Raw genomic sequence first — 15565 nt, forward strand, 5'->3', positions numbered from 1 at the left:
GCAGGGAGCACAACTGAAGCCCTTTTATGACTTTTTGGTCTCATCAGCCACCCACTGGAGTGGTCTGCTGGAGCAGCAGCATCCCAGCGGCAGACAAAAAGGGACTGAACAGACTGGTGAAGAAGGTCTCCAGAGGTGTGTGCAAACATTGTGACCAAATTCAAGAAATGCCTGACTTCTGTGCTAACCATCCTTGGTTCCTCCACCAAGTATTAAGTGGCATCATGTTTTGCTTGAGGATCAAATACTTATTTGACTCCATCAAATGTAGATTTATTTATAACCTTCATATTTTTCTGGATTTTTTGTTGATATTCAGCCTCTCTGTTAATAAAAACTTACAAAATCAGCAGAGGATCAAATAATCATTTCCCCCACTGTGCACACATGACCCCTAAAGCTGATTTGATTTGGTGTTGTTTTTGTTGGGACTGGTTGCCCTTGAGTGGGAGCATATGAACCTATGATTTCTGCTGAAGAGGGACCTTTTGGTTTGATAGTGGCATTAAGTGCTTTGTCTTGTAAACAGATGGTTGCTATTTGCATGCAGTTGTGTGGCAGTGGATATTCTCCATGACAAAACTTAACTGAAGCACTGAACTACCGTTCCTCAAAGTTCATTTCTCAAATCAGACGAAGCAACCTTAACATTCATTCATTGTTTGAAAAGGGAGAATCGGGCACAGCTGTGAAATGAACGGCCGGTGTGTCTTAACAGACTTTGCGGCTCCTGTCGAATGCAGCTGACATCAAAACCTAAAAAGCATTTCCACGAGGAGGAAGTTTCTTCCGTCCAAGGGAATTTCATCACCAGGCTGCAAAGGACTTGGCTCAGATGTGTAGAAGGGCTACTGTAAATACAAAAGCCCTTTTAGGAGGTGGATGGCACTCAAGGGAGAAGATTATTCATTTAAAATGATTCAGAAATTACAGATTCATGAATTAAAATAGACCTGCGTGCTTTTGTCCTGCCAGATGTCCTGTCCGTCTAAAGTGGTCGTAGTAAAAAAAAAAAAAAAAAACTGGCTCGGAGTATTTATGTGTGTGTGCTGCCAGGAAACACTCAGACATGACTGAATGCCAAGTGATTTATACACACAGGCACACACACACACATACACACTCTACTGGTTACTGCATACAGTAATGGGAAGATAATTACACAGGTAGCTTTTATCTCCTGCTTTTTACTGTGTGTGTTTGTGTGTGCTACTGTACATTGTAGATCATTGCAATAACAAAGGCAAGACTGTTAGTCCGTGCGCTGGATAAAGTGAAAGAGACGGAGCTACACAGAGACCAGCAACCTCCTGGAAAACCGTGATTGCTCTCCCATCCCCCCCCCCCCCCTCCCCGCTGTCCTGCCTCATCCTCGTCTTGGAGAGAGGATTCAATTTAAACTTGCTAACGCAGTCAGGGGCATTTGGTTTACAAACAGGGCTCCTAGTGGCAGCACAGAACACGGACATAAAACGTAAATTAAAAAAAAAACGCAGGCGGCGCAATAACGCAGAGAAGTGATGAGGCCTGACGGGGAGGCACCAGCTGGATAAAATAAAGCTAAATGTTTGCGGATCTGCTTGCAACGCTCGCGTTAATCATCCTCTCTGTGTTCCTCCTTTCGTAGTATTTATGTTTCCAAGTGAATCCGTTTTCGTATTTTACTCATGTAATCGCGTGTATTTTCATCTAACGTTCATCACCCCAGGATGTAAAAGCAGTTGCGCTGCTTTCCATTCACTGAATGCATATTCAAATTTCCTTGTTTTATTTTGCTGTTATTAGTTACCAGTGGTGGTGAAAAGAAAGAAAAAAAATATTTAGTCAAATCTTACTGTTGAGTTTCCCTCTGGGCTCAATCTGTTTTTATTGTCTTTGCTTGAATAATATAAACATTTGAACAGCCTAATTCAACCATTTGTTTACTTAGTTTTTCTTTTTATGTATATATATATTTACTGTCATTCAGTTAACTGTAAAGGACTCCAGCATCTTCACAATCGATCTGGAGGACTCATAAGGCTTGATTTAGTTTATTATATTTTTGCCCCATCCAGTAGTGAATGATGTTTCAAATCTCTTGCTGCCTTCAAATAAAACTCGTTAGATGACACTATGGCAGACGCCCTGGTGGTTTCCAGGCCAAAAGCGGTTAAAAAAAAAAAAATAGATCCATATTTTGTTTAGCACTTTAACCTTTTCAAATCAAATGTGTCTCTCGTGGCACATTTGCACCAGCGTGGTTTGGATTAACGTACGTGCGTCATGGTTTGGAGAAATACCAGTGGTTTCTGAAATCTGAGACATTGTGCTTTGCACTGTCTATATGTGTGATTACAGTTATTTCACTTGCGCCTCTTGCAGAATGTTATTACACTCATATAACATGTTGTAAATTGTAAATAATTAGCAAAAACACTTCCCAACACTTTTTTTCTCTCTTTATTGTTACACATTAGGCGTCTAAGCCGTGCATTTACAAAATGCACGGTGTTCAAGTGGGAACACGCGTGTTGATGTTTCTGTAGCCTTTGTCCTGTTACCATTTATACATTCATTCATTTATGACACTCCTGCAATTACTGGGAGACAAGTAAAATGAACACTTTGAGAACAGGAAACATTGAGAACCCATCTTTTGGCTACTAGTGGACACACATCTAGGTAACCTTCTTGTATATTTCCTCCTGTATATTTTCCACCCCAAATGAGTGAAACAAGTGGACATGTGGTTTCCTTGCACTCAACACTGGGTCAGTGAATTCCCATCAGCACATTTCTACATTAACAGCTGCGATTGAGAGTACAGGTAGGACTCACAAACCCCAGTCAGGGCCTCAGGTAACATGCGTGGCTATTTCTGCCATGTCAGTCGGTTGGTTTAGATGCAGTGCAAATTTCACCAAGACTCTTTTCACTTCTTTGTCGGAGAACATCACCGTGCTGCTGTCGGTGCTGACCCGTCATAGAAGCGACTTCTGTAGATGCTGTTGGCTGTCAGTTGTGGTGGATTGTGCTGTGTCTGCTAACTACGCTGCGTTCCTATTTGTTTGTCACGTGCACTTTAATTCAGCTTCACTACATCTGTGCCTTGTACAATTTAATGTAGGAAATCGTAGACCTTGACCTTCTTTCTTTTACACACAAACACACACCTTATTAATATCTTGTCCAGCTCCAAGACCCCCCCCCACACACACACACACACATGCACAGACACACACATCACGACACTTGCATTTCTCCCTTCTCCCTTTCATTTCCCCTCCCTCGACTTTTCACCTCAAAGCAATACCCAGAATCCATCACTCAGGGGTCAAAAGGTCTCACATGCCAGCCCCCCCTCCCCCTCCCCTCATCCCTTGCTTTCACCTCCAGGGTAATATGTAGGGTAAAAAATAGTCATTTCAGCCCAGAAGAGAGCGAAGACAACATTAAGAACATTAAGCGAACTTAATAGGCAGGCATAATTCTCTAGACGGCAATGACTTTATTGGAGAAATTGGTCTAGAAAATTTTAATTCAATTGAAAATTGCCGCGGAAAGTTCCATCCCACCGATTCTTTAACTGAAAATAACCTGAAACGGTCGCGCGGGTCGTAATGGAGCGCCCTGATCCGGAGAAAGAGGGGGAATCATTAAAAAGTGTCATCCTTCAGGGCGAAGACATAAGCTGGCTAAAAAAGAGAAGCGGGATGAAGGGTGAAGAATGAATATAAGAATTGAAGAGCGAGGGGGTGGGGGTTGGGAGGGGGGGCAGCAATGAAGGAAAAGAAGAAACGGGAGCTATAAAAATAATCAGTCAGGTGAAAGAGCTGCAGCTAAAGGCGACGGGGAGAAACACACAGACGGACGGGGGGGAGTAACAGCAAAGATATGGGAAGAAGCAAATTGTGACAGAGAAAACGTGTGGGTGATTCTACACTCTTAATAAAAGCCCCTAATTATGATTCAGTCCCAACGATTAAAAACAATTTAAACAGTACATGTAATGTAAAAATAAATGTATAAAATGACAGCATGCGTTTTCTATCAGTCTGTCTTAAATTACTGTAATAATGCGGATGTTGGATGTAGACTAATAGCAGCAGCCTGTGCAGTTCATCACTTCATGTAGGAATACTAAACATAAGATGTTGAGACATGGCATTATAGGGACTTAAATGTATATATATATATATATTGACCAACTCTCTTTTAAATAATTTTAAATCTCCATAGTCTAAAATAATCATATGATCATGTGCTTTGGGAGAAATGGGATTAACGACACAAATTTGTGGTGCAAAAATGTTTTCCCACCATGCCGGGGTAAATTAGACCCTGGCGGGCAATACCGACAAAATACCTGAATAACTTACAGCCTTTTGTTCTCATAAAGAGGAGGCAGCAGGGTGACCACAGCCGGACTAGATGACGAAGGACTCAGCCAGCTGTGCTTCACAGTTTATCACTGGAAACATGCGCAGCCCAAACGTCAACAGCTTGGTTACTTCATTTTTAAAGTGGCCTTTTTGTGTCTCAGCACAGCCTTCGCTCCCAGCCACTTAAGTTGGGTCGAGGTTAGGGAGCCGCGAGACTGGAGCATGCTTTATTAAAATTTATGTCACACATTACGCTTTCAGAAGCCTCCATTTATACTACTGACTAGCAGCATGCTGAGTCCTTTCATGAACGCTGATCTGCTTGCTGCTAAGTAAACTGTGTTGTGTCTGTCGTGACTTTTCCCAGTACCGGGATTCACCTCTCAGATGACAGAGATGACAGAGGACTGATCCTTTTGATGTTGACATGAGCCGACCAAAGCTCATTTCTAGCAGGTCAGTAGTAACACGGGCCTGCAGCAGCAAACTGGTCCAGCGTGTCGTCTCTACAGAAGCCTGTGAAACTGTGTCCATTCAGAATGTGAGCTTCTAAATGTAGGCTACAGAGGCACGAGGAGTGGTTCTTTTTTTTCCGATTATTGTTATCTTGAATCGACTAGTAAACTGTCACTGTCAGCTGAGTCTGCAGTTATGTCCAATTACCAGCATGACTTAAAGCCCAACACGGTGCATCGACCAGAAATGTGACTAATCAGACACAACTGTGGCAATGACTGGAAACTGGATGTCAGTGTTGATGCTGGCGCTACTAAAATCTGGGAGACATTAGAGTCAAATGCTTGGTTCCTAAAATTTAAATTTAACTTACTTCTTTCAACATTGAACGACATAAACTGTTGACATGACATTCTTTCCAGTCAATTTTCCACTCAGCTACAGTCCATACAACATTGACATAAACACAATGTATTTAGCTTAAAATACAATTAAATGGCAACAGGCCAGCAACAGTAAAGCTTTGTGTAACCTATGAAAATGGACTTTCTTTCAGTGACCACTACATCCAATTGTGTGTCCAATTGTGTGTGTCAGTCATCTGGACTGATGCGTCACTGGCTGGTTGATAATTAGAGTTCCTCACTTGGAAGTGAATCATTTCTTGCTTAGTGTGCACATTACTAAAGCTCGTACAACTATAATTATTGATAGTTGTAAAGAAAGTATGGATATTGTGACTGTATTTTATTCAGATCGTGGTTTAGGTAAAATAAAGATATTATTAGACATTATTCTGTCGTATTTTTACCATCTAAGAATCGTAAAAAAAAGCCTCTTTTTTCCTTGTTATTTCTACATTAAATTACATGAAATGGACCTCTTTGTTCACCTGAGACGGCCGACTGAGTATAAAAGTTTTATTCTCTCTTATCACTCTTACATATCTCTGCAGATGTGCCCTTGAGCAAGGCACACATCCCCCGAACAGCTGTAGCAGAGCTGCCTACCTGCCAAACAAACCGAGGGTGCGGTGGGAGCTGCCAGCTCGGGGCATGCATGCTAAGCAGGATGGTGCCGGGCACAGAGGCCGATGCTCGACAAACTTTCCTTGGATAAATACTAGTTAAATAAGTAATAAGCTTTGTGTTGAAAGTTTAATACTGCAGTAATGTGGGTATTGGCAGCAAAAAAAGGAGCACTGTTTCCTAGTTATCTTTGAGGCATTAGTACAAAGCTGCAGCTCTCAGTGGAATACATTTACACCAGGCTGAAATGAGAAGATGAATTATTAAGCCCACCTAGAAGTGGAGGAAGAAACTCTCCTGACTGCTGCAACGTTCAACTCCACATCCTTTCCAGAACTGATGTACTTTTTTAAAAGGAAGAAAGCAGAATAAGGGAATGAAATTAAAGCGTGCTTGATGAAGGTTGGTCGGAAAGGGGCTGCTCACTACGTATTCAAAGGAAATGTAAATCGACCACACAAGGTGCACTCAAGGACGAAAGTGTGCATTTAAAGTGTGAAAGGTTCGAGCCTGCTCCGTCATGTAGGAGAGCAGCTGCTGGATACGCTGCTTTGAATTCAAACAACTGAGTCCAACAAAAGCGACAAAATCGTTGATAATTCGTCTTCACTAATAAATGAGGTAAAACAACTGAAGCTGTGTGTTTAGACGACACATGGACCAACTGCGGAGAAAGAATGATGCAACAAGGGCTTCAAAATCTTCTTCGGTTTGTTGGACGTGGTGACACCTTCATTTCTAGATTTAATAATCCATGTTTTTAGCATCAGTTTCTCAGTATCTTCTCCCTGTTCCTACATAAAGGCACAGTCTGCTACACAGTCTACTACTTCATGAGTTTGATCACAGAAATTCCATTTATGCATTTATGTTTTGTACCATCTACCTAGTTTGTTGTTCAGCCAGATGATTTCAGCTCTTCCTGTTGGAGCCTCCTGATCCTCCTGATCTCATGAGGAGAATCTTGCCTAGAACCAAAGAACTTAACCAGCCCGTAGCAAACCAGAGCTTTTCAACCTCAAAAGCAAACCCAGGAGTCCGTTAAACCCAGCTACCACCGAGTCTTCAGTGAGTTCTGTATAAACTCTGCTTGTCTGTGTGGAGCCTTGGAGTTTCTGCTATAATTAAGCTTAGTGACATTAAAAGTCACTTGGGACGAGCAAAGCAACACCTCTCTCCTCCTGTTTGATTGTTGGATTTTAAAGCCGCTGGCATTTAAACACGTCTGGGAACCAATATTGTAGGTCTGAAACCAACTTATTTTGCCCACAAATGAAAACCTAAACAGTCAGCTGTTGGTCCATAAGCCTTATGCCACCAACTTAATGAATGCCATTGGCTTGTTTTATTAATTTATTTATTTATATTTTATGAAAATGGTCAGAAATGCAAAACTTCCACTGAAACACAGCAAAATATAACCATCTGAGTATAAAGATAACAGTAATTGGGGGATTAAAATGCATCTTTTAAGTGAGCTGACCCTTTGACGTTTGGACTGTAGCTCACTTCCGTCTGTGTTTTGACAGCAGAAAGTGATGTGGCCTAATCCCAGTGAGCTCTGTGTGAGTGGGTGTGATTGTGATGTGACCTGAACCCGTCGCTGTAGAGGAACAGGCGTTTAATTTCTTGTTTGTGTTCCTCGTGTGCGGTACTCGTGTGACTTGCCGCCACCTCGCCTCAGTGCCCCGTACGGCGACATGCATACGGTCTCCTCCGGCTCCCTCCTTTCCGGAGCGTTGCTGTTGTTCCTCGCTCGAATAAGCCCCGTTGTTCTTGTTTTTGTTGTTGTCTTGTTGAAGTAAACAAGGTGGTTGGCATTAAGTGTGACCACAAAGCAAATGCTTTATTTCTGCAGTGGGAGGCTGGCGTTGTTAGCAGGTGGCAACAACGAAAACAGTTGTTTTTTTTTTCAAAGAGGGCTCTGAAGATTTCGCACAAAAGAACAATAGCTACATCACAAACAACATGAGGCAAACACTAGATTGGTAATGAAGGTGGAGGTTGTTAGAAACATATCCAGCCTTAGAGCCGCTTCCTGTTCTCTGTGTGATTAGTTGTGCAGTGCTCTGCAGAGGTACAGTTTTTTTTGGTAACCTGCTTGCTATGAATCTGCTAATAAGGAGGTACTTTGGGAATACTATGAATAGTTTCCCCCACAGAAACCAATCCTTACTTGATATAGGAACAATCAATACCAATATTTGATGGATGGCCCCAAAAAATATTTCCTCTAGCGATTCAGAAAAACATGCAGTCGGTTCAGTAACAGGATTATTAACGGCGTAGTTTTATGCACTACAAGAAACTGTCAGCCTGACATTGCTGTGCTGTAGGTTGCCAGGAGTAATTATAGCGACGTGATGTTCAGCGACAAAGAGAATACCTTACACTACATACCTCGGGTTTGGAGAAAGTTCACGTTGCTTTTAACAGTCCCCTACGTTGAGGGTTGCAGATGTTTACTTACTGGGCGTGTGATGACCATTAGATTCTGATCAGACTACTTTTTTTAATCAGACACTTTATTTTTTGTAGTTTACTCCAATTGGGTTCAAGAACCTCACACGGGCCACCAACACAGCCTGCATCATTAAAAAAAAAAAAAAAAAAAAGGCCCACTACTGACGTCTGTGCTTTTTAAGGAGGCTGGAGCGGGCTGACCTCAGTCCCGCTGTCCTGACAGGACGGTGCTGCAACGAGTGGCAAATAGTCCCAGAAGAATAACCAGTAGCAGCCTTCCCTCATCGGAGGACGTTTATCTCAGCAGGGGCAGAAGCAGGGCATCCCGAATCAGGGTGGAACCACACCCTAAAGCTCACAGCTACGTAGAAGTAGGTTAAAGTGCAGCTTCTTCCCAGAGGCTAGTATCACAAACTTTTCGTGATGCACTTTAACTATGCGTTCTAGTTATTTATCATTTATTTGTCTTTTCATGTTGTTCCTTTATTACATGACCTGCTGGACCTGGGTCACAAATTTAATTTCTTTGTGTTTCTATTTCGGTATGAACTCTCCTAGCTCAGTCGCCTTTCTTAAGCACTTAGAGACTAGTGCACAGACAAATACGAAAGACTTCAAAGGTCGTGATAAATCGAATACACAAATTGTGAAAATACAAATAGCAAAGCCTACAAGGAAAACTCCAGTAGCCAGTGAGAATGTGAATAGAACAAAACTAAATGGTCCTTATTCTAGTCCTTCTAATGAAAACCAAACTGACGGTGGAGGAGGACGGTTTTTAACTAGAACAGCGGCTTCAGCACTTCCCAGGTCCTTGGGCAATTTTTGTAAAAGCTGTCTTGGCAAAAGATTTTGTCCTGCACTTTGGAACAACTACAAGACTGCTGGTTCATGTGCTGGAAGCATGGCAGACATGTTTAATTTAAGGAAACAGAGACATAAGCTGTAAGTAGCCCCTCCAGCTCCAACCACTACTCTTGATAAACTTTATTTCCACCACTCAAGCCTTTAATGATTCCCCGTAGCAAGCTCAAGCAAACTGGTCATTTATTATTATTTTTTATTATTTATTTATTTTTTATAGGTAGACACTTCACGGTCAGCGGTGCCTCATCCACAGCTACTTAAACAATAATACAGGTGAAGGGCACTGTTCACTTATGCTGCCGGCCTCTCCTCAGATCTGCCTGTCACAACAGAATATACAACAATCTCTGGCCTAATGTAGCCATGGTAACCATTTGGCCACGTAATCGAAGCACTGCAACACATGTAGGAGTGGATATAAACCTTGCATGTGCAATAAACGCTGCAAATGCAAATGTCTCAGCTGGATGGCGACAGATAAATACACAATATACAAGAATGACTAAATTATTGAATATTAAAATCAGAACAAAACAAAACAAGAAAAAATATCATTTGCAAATCCTGAATCTTTAGACCTCAGGGAGATTTTTTTTTACATTTTTTATTCAACACTTAATGGCGTCCATATGACAAGTGACACAGACAGCTGTGGCCGACGGCTGCTTCCAGTTAATGTTGTGGCCTTTTCCCAAGAATCCAGGGAGCATCTAGCTGCAGTGCATTGTGGGACACAGCAGTTCATATCAGAGAGGCTTATAGGGTGGTCAATCATCCTGACACTGTTGTTATTGTTCCTGCTGGCAGGGTGTGTGTGTGTGTGCGTGCGTGTGTGCGCATGTACGTACGCTTGCTCGAGTGATTGAGAAGGCGAAATGTGTGCGTGCTGCCTGCTGCTCATGCTAATTCAGAACAGCGGCATCCACCACATGCACACACCACACTGCATCATTAATCTCCATATAATGCGTTTTCTATATGTTGATGTGGTGACATATATTGTGTGCGTTGGTGTGATTTGCTGTGCGGTTCCTGGATTGCATTCTAGTGATTATGTTGTTTGTGCTTAGCTGCCTTTTTTTCCTCTATTCTGTCATGTGCGTCTTGCATCAGACATGTCAACTTCAGGGTTTTTCATTACTTTTTTTTTCGTCTCCAGTTATAATCAATGATTATATATCATTCATATGTCCTCTCATTTCTCATTTTCACTAATCTCATCAAGTGCTTTCATGTCAAAGTATTGGAGCTTGGATTTCCGGCAGGAAGAGGTCAGAATACTAAATCAGTCAAAAAGAATCAGTCAAAACCTGATGATGCTGAAAAATGCTGAAAAAAACCCCAAAACAAATGGAGATGCACATTGTTGCTTAAGAGCGAAACCTGCCGGTAGTCAGTGCCACATGTCACCTGTAGCCTATTCATTCTCCATTTTCACAGTACTGAAACTGTGATGCTGGTGTTTTCACCGGAATATTCTTTCTCCCACTGGCGAAACAGAAAAGCAGTAGTTTCATTACGTATGTTTCCAGCATATTGTACCTTGACTACTAACTATGTGTCGACAGTGTGGATAGTTCAGTTATGAGAATGTAATAACCTTGTGGGAGAGGAAAAAGTGAAATTACCGCAGTGACACAGTCTTAGTTTTTTTCAGAAACCGTTTAAAATTTTCCAGTAGCGCAAACTGTAACGTGATTACCGTAGTCCAAAATGTACTTTCTGTTTGCAACATATTTGGTTTGAAGGGGTTAAGGGGACACTTGAGCTTCAGCTCTTCAGGTTTAGCTACGCATTGTCAACTTTCATCAGAGCAAAACTGTTAGCTTTGAGATAAATTCAAACATAGCCTGGATAACATGCTAACCATTAGCATTTCAATAAAGAGCAACTATATGGAAGTATATAGCTCATTGAAAAAAAACAAGAGTGGAGAGTGGGGTCCCAGAAGAAGGTGGTAGACAGATACATGAACCCTCTGCGTCTAAATGTTAATGATACTGGTGGAGCAGACAGTCTAAGTTTCATGCTATTTGAAACAGGATGTGACATTATGGCGACTACCAGAAAAACAGCGTAAGTTTGGCCAATGCAAGGAAGTGGCGACGTGTGGCCCATATTTATACAGTGTACAGTGTACACTAGGGGTTGAATGACTTCAGATTTTTATATATTTTTATATCTGTATGTATAGAAACTAAAGGTCTAATAACTTGAAATTCACCAGCACATTACTGATGTGAAGCGTCCTTTTCTCTGTTACGGCAAGATGTTTGGTGAAGTTGTTAATATGCTGCTGTTTTGGACTATTTCTCGCTAACGTTAGCTGGTGCCTTTTCAGATGAGTGCATAATGCAGTTGTGTTATTGGACTTACATATACACATGTCATCGTAAAATGCTTCATGGCTTCATCTTAAGAAAACGTATTTGCACACACTTGATGAACTGCTGCTAGTTTGCTGCAGGGACCCCCCCGGGGCTCCCCATCTGTCTTCTAGGAGGCGTCTGTGTTGTCGACAAGCCCCTAGTACCAAAAACAATGCGTTAAATATGTGTTTGATGTGGAGAAACAAAACTGCTGCCGTATGTCACTGTACGAACGCGCCACATGAAAATTACATTGCACCGTTTCACACACAAGTCCGCCACATTTAAGTGCACACACAGAGCGACAGTGTCGGAGGTTTTTAATAAAAACTTGCGGATGTGCAGCGGTTGTTGTTAGCATGATAATGCACCCCTGCTGCTGTAAAATCTAAACACCATAACGTTAACAAGAGCATGGCTCTTTAACAGGCTGTAAAACACAGGCGCATAAAACCACACACATGAGAACAGCTGTGGCTTTGTAAAGGCTAAAGTAATTGGACTTAATTGGAAGCGAATATAAAATACAGATAAAGGCGTGGACGCTAACGCACAGCCATACGCACATATACTGAGCTGAATACACACGCAGAGACACATTAGTGTCTGTTTTTACTGCAGTGACTTTGACACCAGTAAAAGGAGCATGCACACACGACCACGTGACAAGCCCAGGGCTCTTTATGGCTGATAGTTTTGTAGAGAATCTGAACCGTCATGTAAAAGCAGAGAGAGTATTATAGCTGAGCAGTCAGAGTCTCCTCCTGCTTCTCGTAGCAGAGTAATCCTTCACAGCAACCAGGGTTCAGTGCTGAAGTAATATTTTCACATCACTATGTATGACAACGCCTCACGTCAAACAAAACAACACCCCGTGGAACAAATCTCCTCCAGGTCACAGCCCATGAAAAACACAGCTTTCGCAACTGTCACAGTCTTTCCTTTGCAGAGAGCAAATTTGATTAATTTTAGAAATGGTTATTTTTTTGTTGTATCTGTCTGTTGTATTTTTGTCTATATGGGTTAGAATAGGTCCCATAGTTCATAAATGCATGATGGCGCATGGCTATATTCTTATTGTCTCTTACTGAGAAATAAACCTATTATTTATTTTAATCTCATATTCTCAGTATACTATATGCATAATGCACAACTGAATTGTTTAGGCACTGATTGCTGAATGGTGTTATTTTCTCATTTCAAGTTACTTTCTTGGCTTTTTTTGTGCTTTCTTTGGAGGGTTTTAAGTAATAAGCAGGAAATAATTGGGCAAGAGAGAAGGAAAGTGTCACCGCGGTAAGGTGAGGGCCGTATAGTCTCGTTTATGGGGAGCCTGCTCAGCCAGTGAGCTTTAGGTGCAACTATGCACATTCCTTGGTGACTATTATTTGTGCTGACCGAAAAACAAACAAAGAATGACTCAGATACAAAGATCTGGCGAAAGGACAAAAGAATAATGTGCAGGGGAGAATCAAAATCTGAGGTTTAATACCTGAGAAAAATATCCAAACACGTAGTAGTGAGCCAAAAACGTTTTCCACTAAAATAGTCAAGGTGGAAACTTACTAGGGATGAGACAACACTCAGTTATCAGGAAAGAGGCAAAGATCAAAAATCTGAAAAACTCGAGAGGGAAGTACACCGAGGTGGTTCACCAATGGGAAAGTTGACAACAAAAAGTATGTACAAACGGAAGAGTATCTGGGAAACACAGGTGATGCAGAAACTGTCCGGATACATGCAGCAGCATCAGCAGTGACCAACACCAAAACAAACCAGGAAGTAGTTGGGTAGATTCCATGTGGTTTGTCACATCATGTTTCCAGTCATCAGGGTTCAGATTGTGAAGTCTTTTCTATTCTCCCTTTCCATCACTGGTCTCCATGGTTACCTGGGTGCCTTGGAGATGTCAACTGAACGCCTGTCGATTGTCAGTCAGAGTTTGACCACACTCAATGAGTGCACTTCAGTCATCTGCTCCTGTCTATATTTTCACTTGTCGTCCTCACCTTTGCTTCCCTCTTCTCTCCCGCCTCTTTCCTTTTCACGGTTCGTTTCCTCTTTACGTCTGAATCCATCCCTCTTCTCCCTTTATCTCCGGCCCATGTCCTCACCCCCTTTAGTCTTCTCTGCTCCTTCCTGTCCTATTCATTATGTCCTATCTCCTCTAAAAGACGCTTCACTGTCTGCGCACCTACTAAATCTGTTTACCCAAATTTAAATTTTGGCATATAAACAGGGTTTAAACATATTTGTACATGCACGTGTGAATACATTAGTAGTTTGTGTGTGTGCGTGCGTGCACAGTTTTCACAGAGAAAAGAATATCACGACTTTGCATCCACTTGCCTCACTTTAGTATTAAACAGGGTTTATGTTTAAGCGTAAGGCTGCAGGATGGTACGAATATAATTCTAGTTCTGAAACAGGTGTGAATACGGGAATGAAGGAAGTAAAAACGTTTAGTTCATAAAAGTGGTGCACATAGCTCCATTATTATTTCAGCACTTTACTTAGAAATATGAAAATATTTAGTGTTGCTTTGAGGAATTTCCTCAGAAAGTTATAAAGAAATGGCAGAGTGTAAGTAGTTGAACTGAAGGTAGTTACCCTAAAGCAGAGCTACAACTGCAGGAGTTTTATTACCCCACATGATTTTGGAATCGGGTTTTATCGCACACTTAAGGAGAGGCTTCACAGATATTCATCTCTTTAATCTCAAACTTGCACACACTACAAGATGTGATGGCAGTGCTACACACACTACGCAATATTATGTAGCTTATCATGGTGGATCAGGCCGCATTAAATGCACAATAACACATGATCTCGGGGAATTGGATGTAAACCAAAAATAGCCTATGTTACAACAACGTATTGTAAATCTGTTGATCCACCCCAGTTTGCTAGGTGGCAGTAGTGTACCTGCAAGCTGGTTTACCAGTCAAGAATAGAAATAGAAAAACCCTTACTTGTCACACAACACAGACATTGCAGGAAAATGTTTGGCCTGTACGGGGATCGAACCTGCAACCTTGGCGTTATTAGCACCACGCTCTAACCAACTGAGCTAATCAGCCACAAAACTGGAAAAACAAACAAAAAAACAAAACAAAAAAAAAACAAAGGTTTGGGCACATGTGGTCAGTATGGTCGGCTATTGAACTATAGGTGAGATACGTTTTTAAAATTCTCCTTGATTAGCTTCGCTTGACAGCACGGTCAGTATCCGTATCGACTCATTTCTTGACTTTGAAAGTAGTGATGCAATCATCCAGATTTTAAATCCTGAATATCAAACACAACATTTTTCGCAGTGATCTGCAAGCAGGATGAGTCTGTAAGCGCTTGAGGAGTTTTAAGATTTGCAAAACCAGATAGTACCAGATAATTTCAGTCCAATGAGATGCTCTGACAGGATTTTTCCACAGACTGCAGGGAGGGGTGAAGTGAGCGACGGTCCAGTTCAAGGTTCTCTTTCCCACCCCGCTCTGTCCCGGCTTTGGATGATTCAGATGACAACACGTATCGTGTTCTCTAAACAACATATCAGCCAGAGAGAGAAGAAAATATGGCTTAAATTGGGTGCATAAAAACATCTGAATGGAAATGTGGAAAAAATACATTTATTTTATTTTTGACTGAGGTGGAACAAGTGGGTGTAGTGAAAAAAAAAAAATCTAAGTGCCACAAAGTGCAATGTAATGACAACAGACTCAAATAAATCATGACGAACGGACCCTCTCCTCTGAAGAGACGAAAAATGTCAGCAGACATCAAATTTGTGTGGGCCGGCGCAGAGACATGTTGGATTTCCCACAATGCTCTTTCTTAATTATTTCTTCTTGTCACGCACTCTTCTTCTTCAGCGGTGGTTTAATGGCACCCAGCTGGAGAATTGGTGCCACCTGTTTATCTTGATGCATCAAACTTGATATTCAGAGAACAGTGGAGGATGAGTCATGCTGCTGCATCTTCTCAAAGAGTTTTTACAATAACAAGCAAAAGAAATGGCACT

General features: G+C 41.6%; 1 protein-coding gene and 1 non-coding gene across 3 annotated transcripts in view; one reads left to right on the forward strand and one right to left on the reverse strand.

Moving 5' to 3' along the window:
* Window positions 1–15565, forward strand: part of raly (RALY heterogeneous nuclear ribonucleoprotein) — a 119185-nt gene that overhangs the window by 34514 nt on the left and 69106 nt on the right. The gene's annotated exons all lie outside the window — the stretch shown is intronic.
* On the reverse strand, window positions 14554–14627 carry trnai-aau. The gene has a single exon. It is a non-coding gene; the product is annotated as a tRNA-Ile (tRNA).

The sequence above is a fragment of the Mugil cephalus genome, chromosome 4, assembly GCF_022458985.1.
Source record: "Mugil cephalus isolate CIBA_MC_2020 chromosome 4, CIBA_Mcephalus_1.1, whole genome shotgun sequence".
NCBI classification, from domain to species: domain Eukaryota; kingdom Metazoa; phylum Chordata; class Actinopteri; order Mugiliformes; family Mugilidae; genus Mugil; species Mugil cephalus.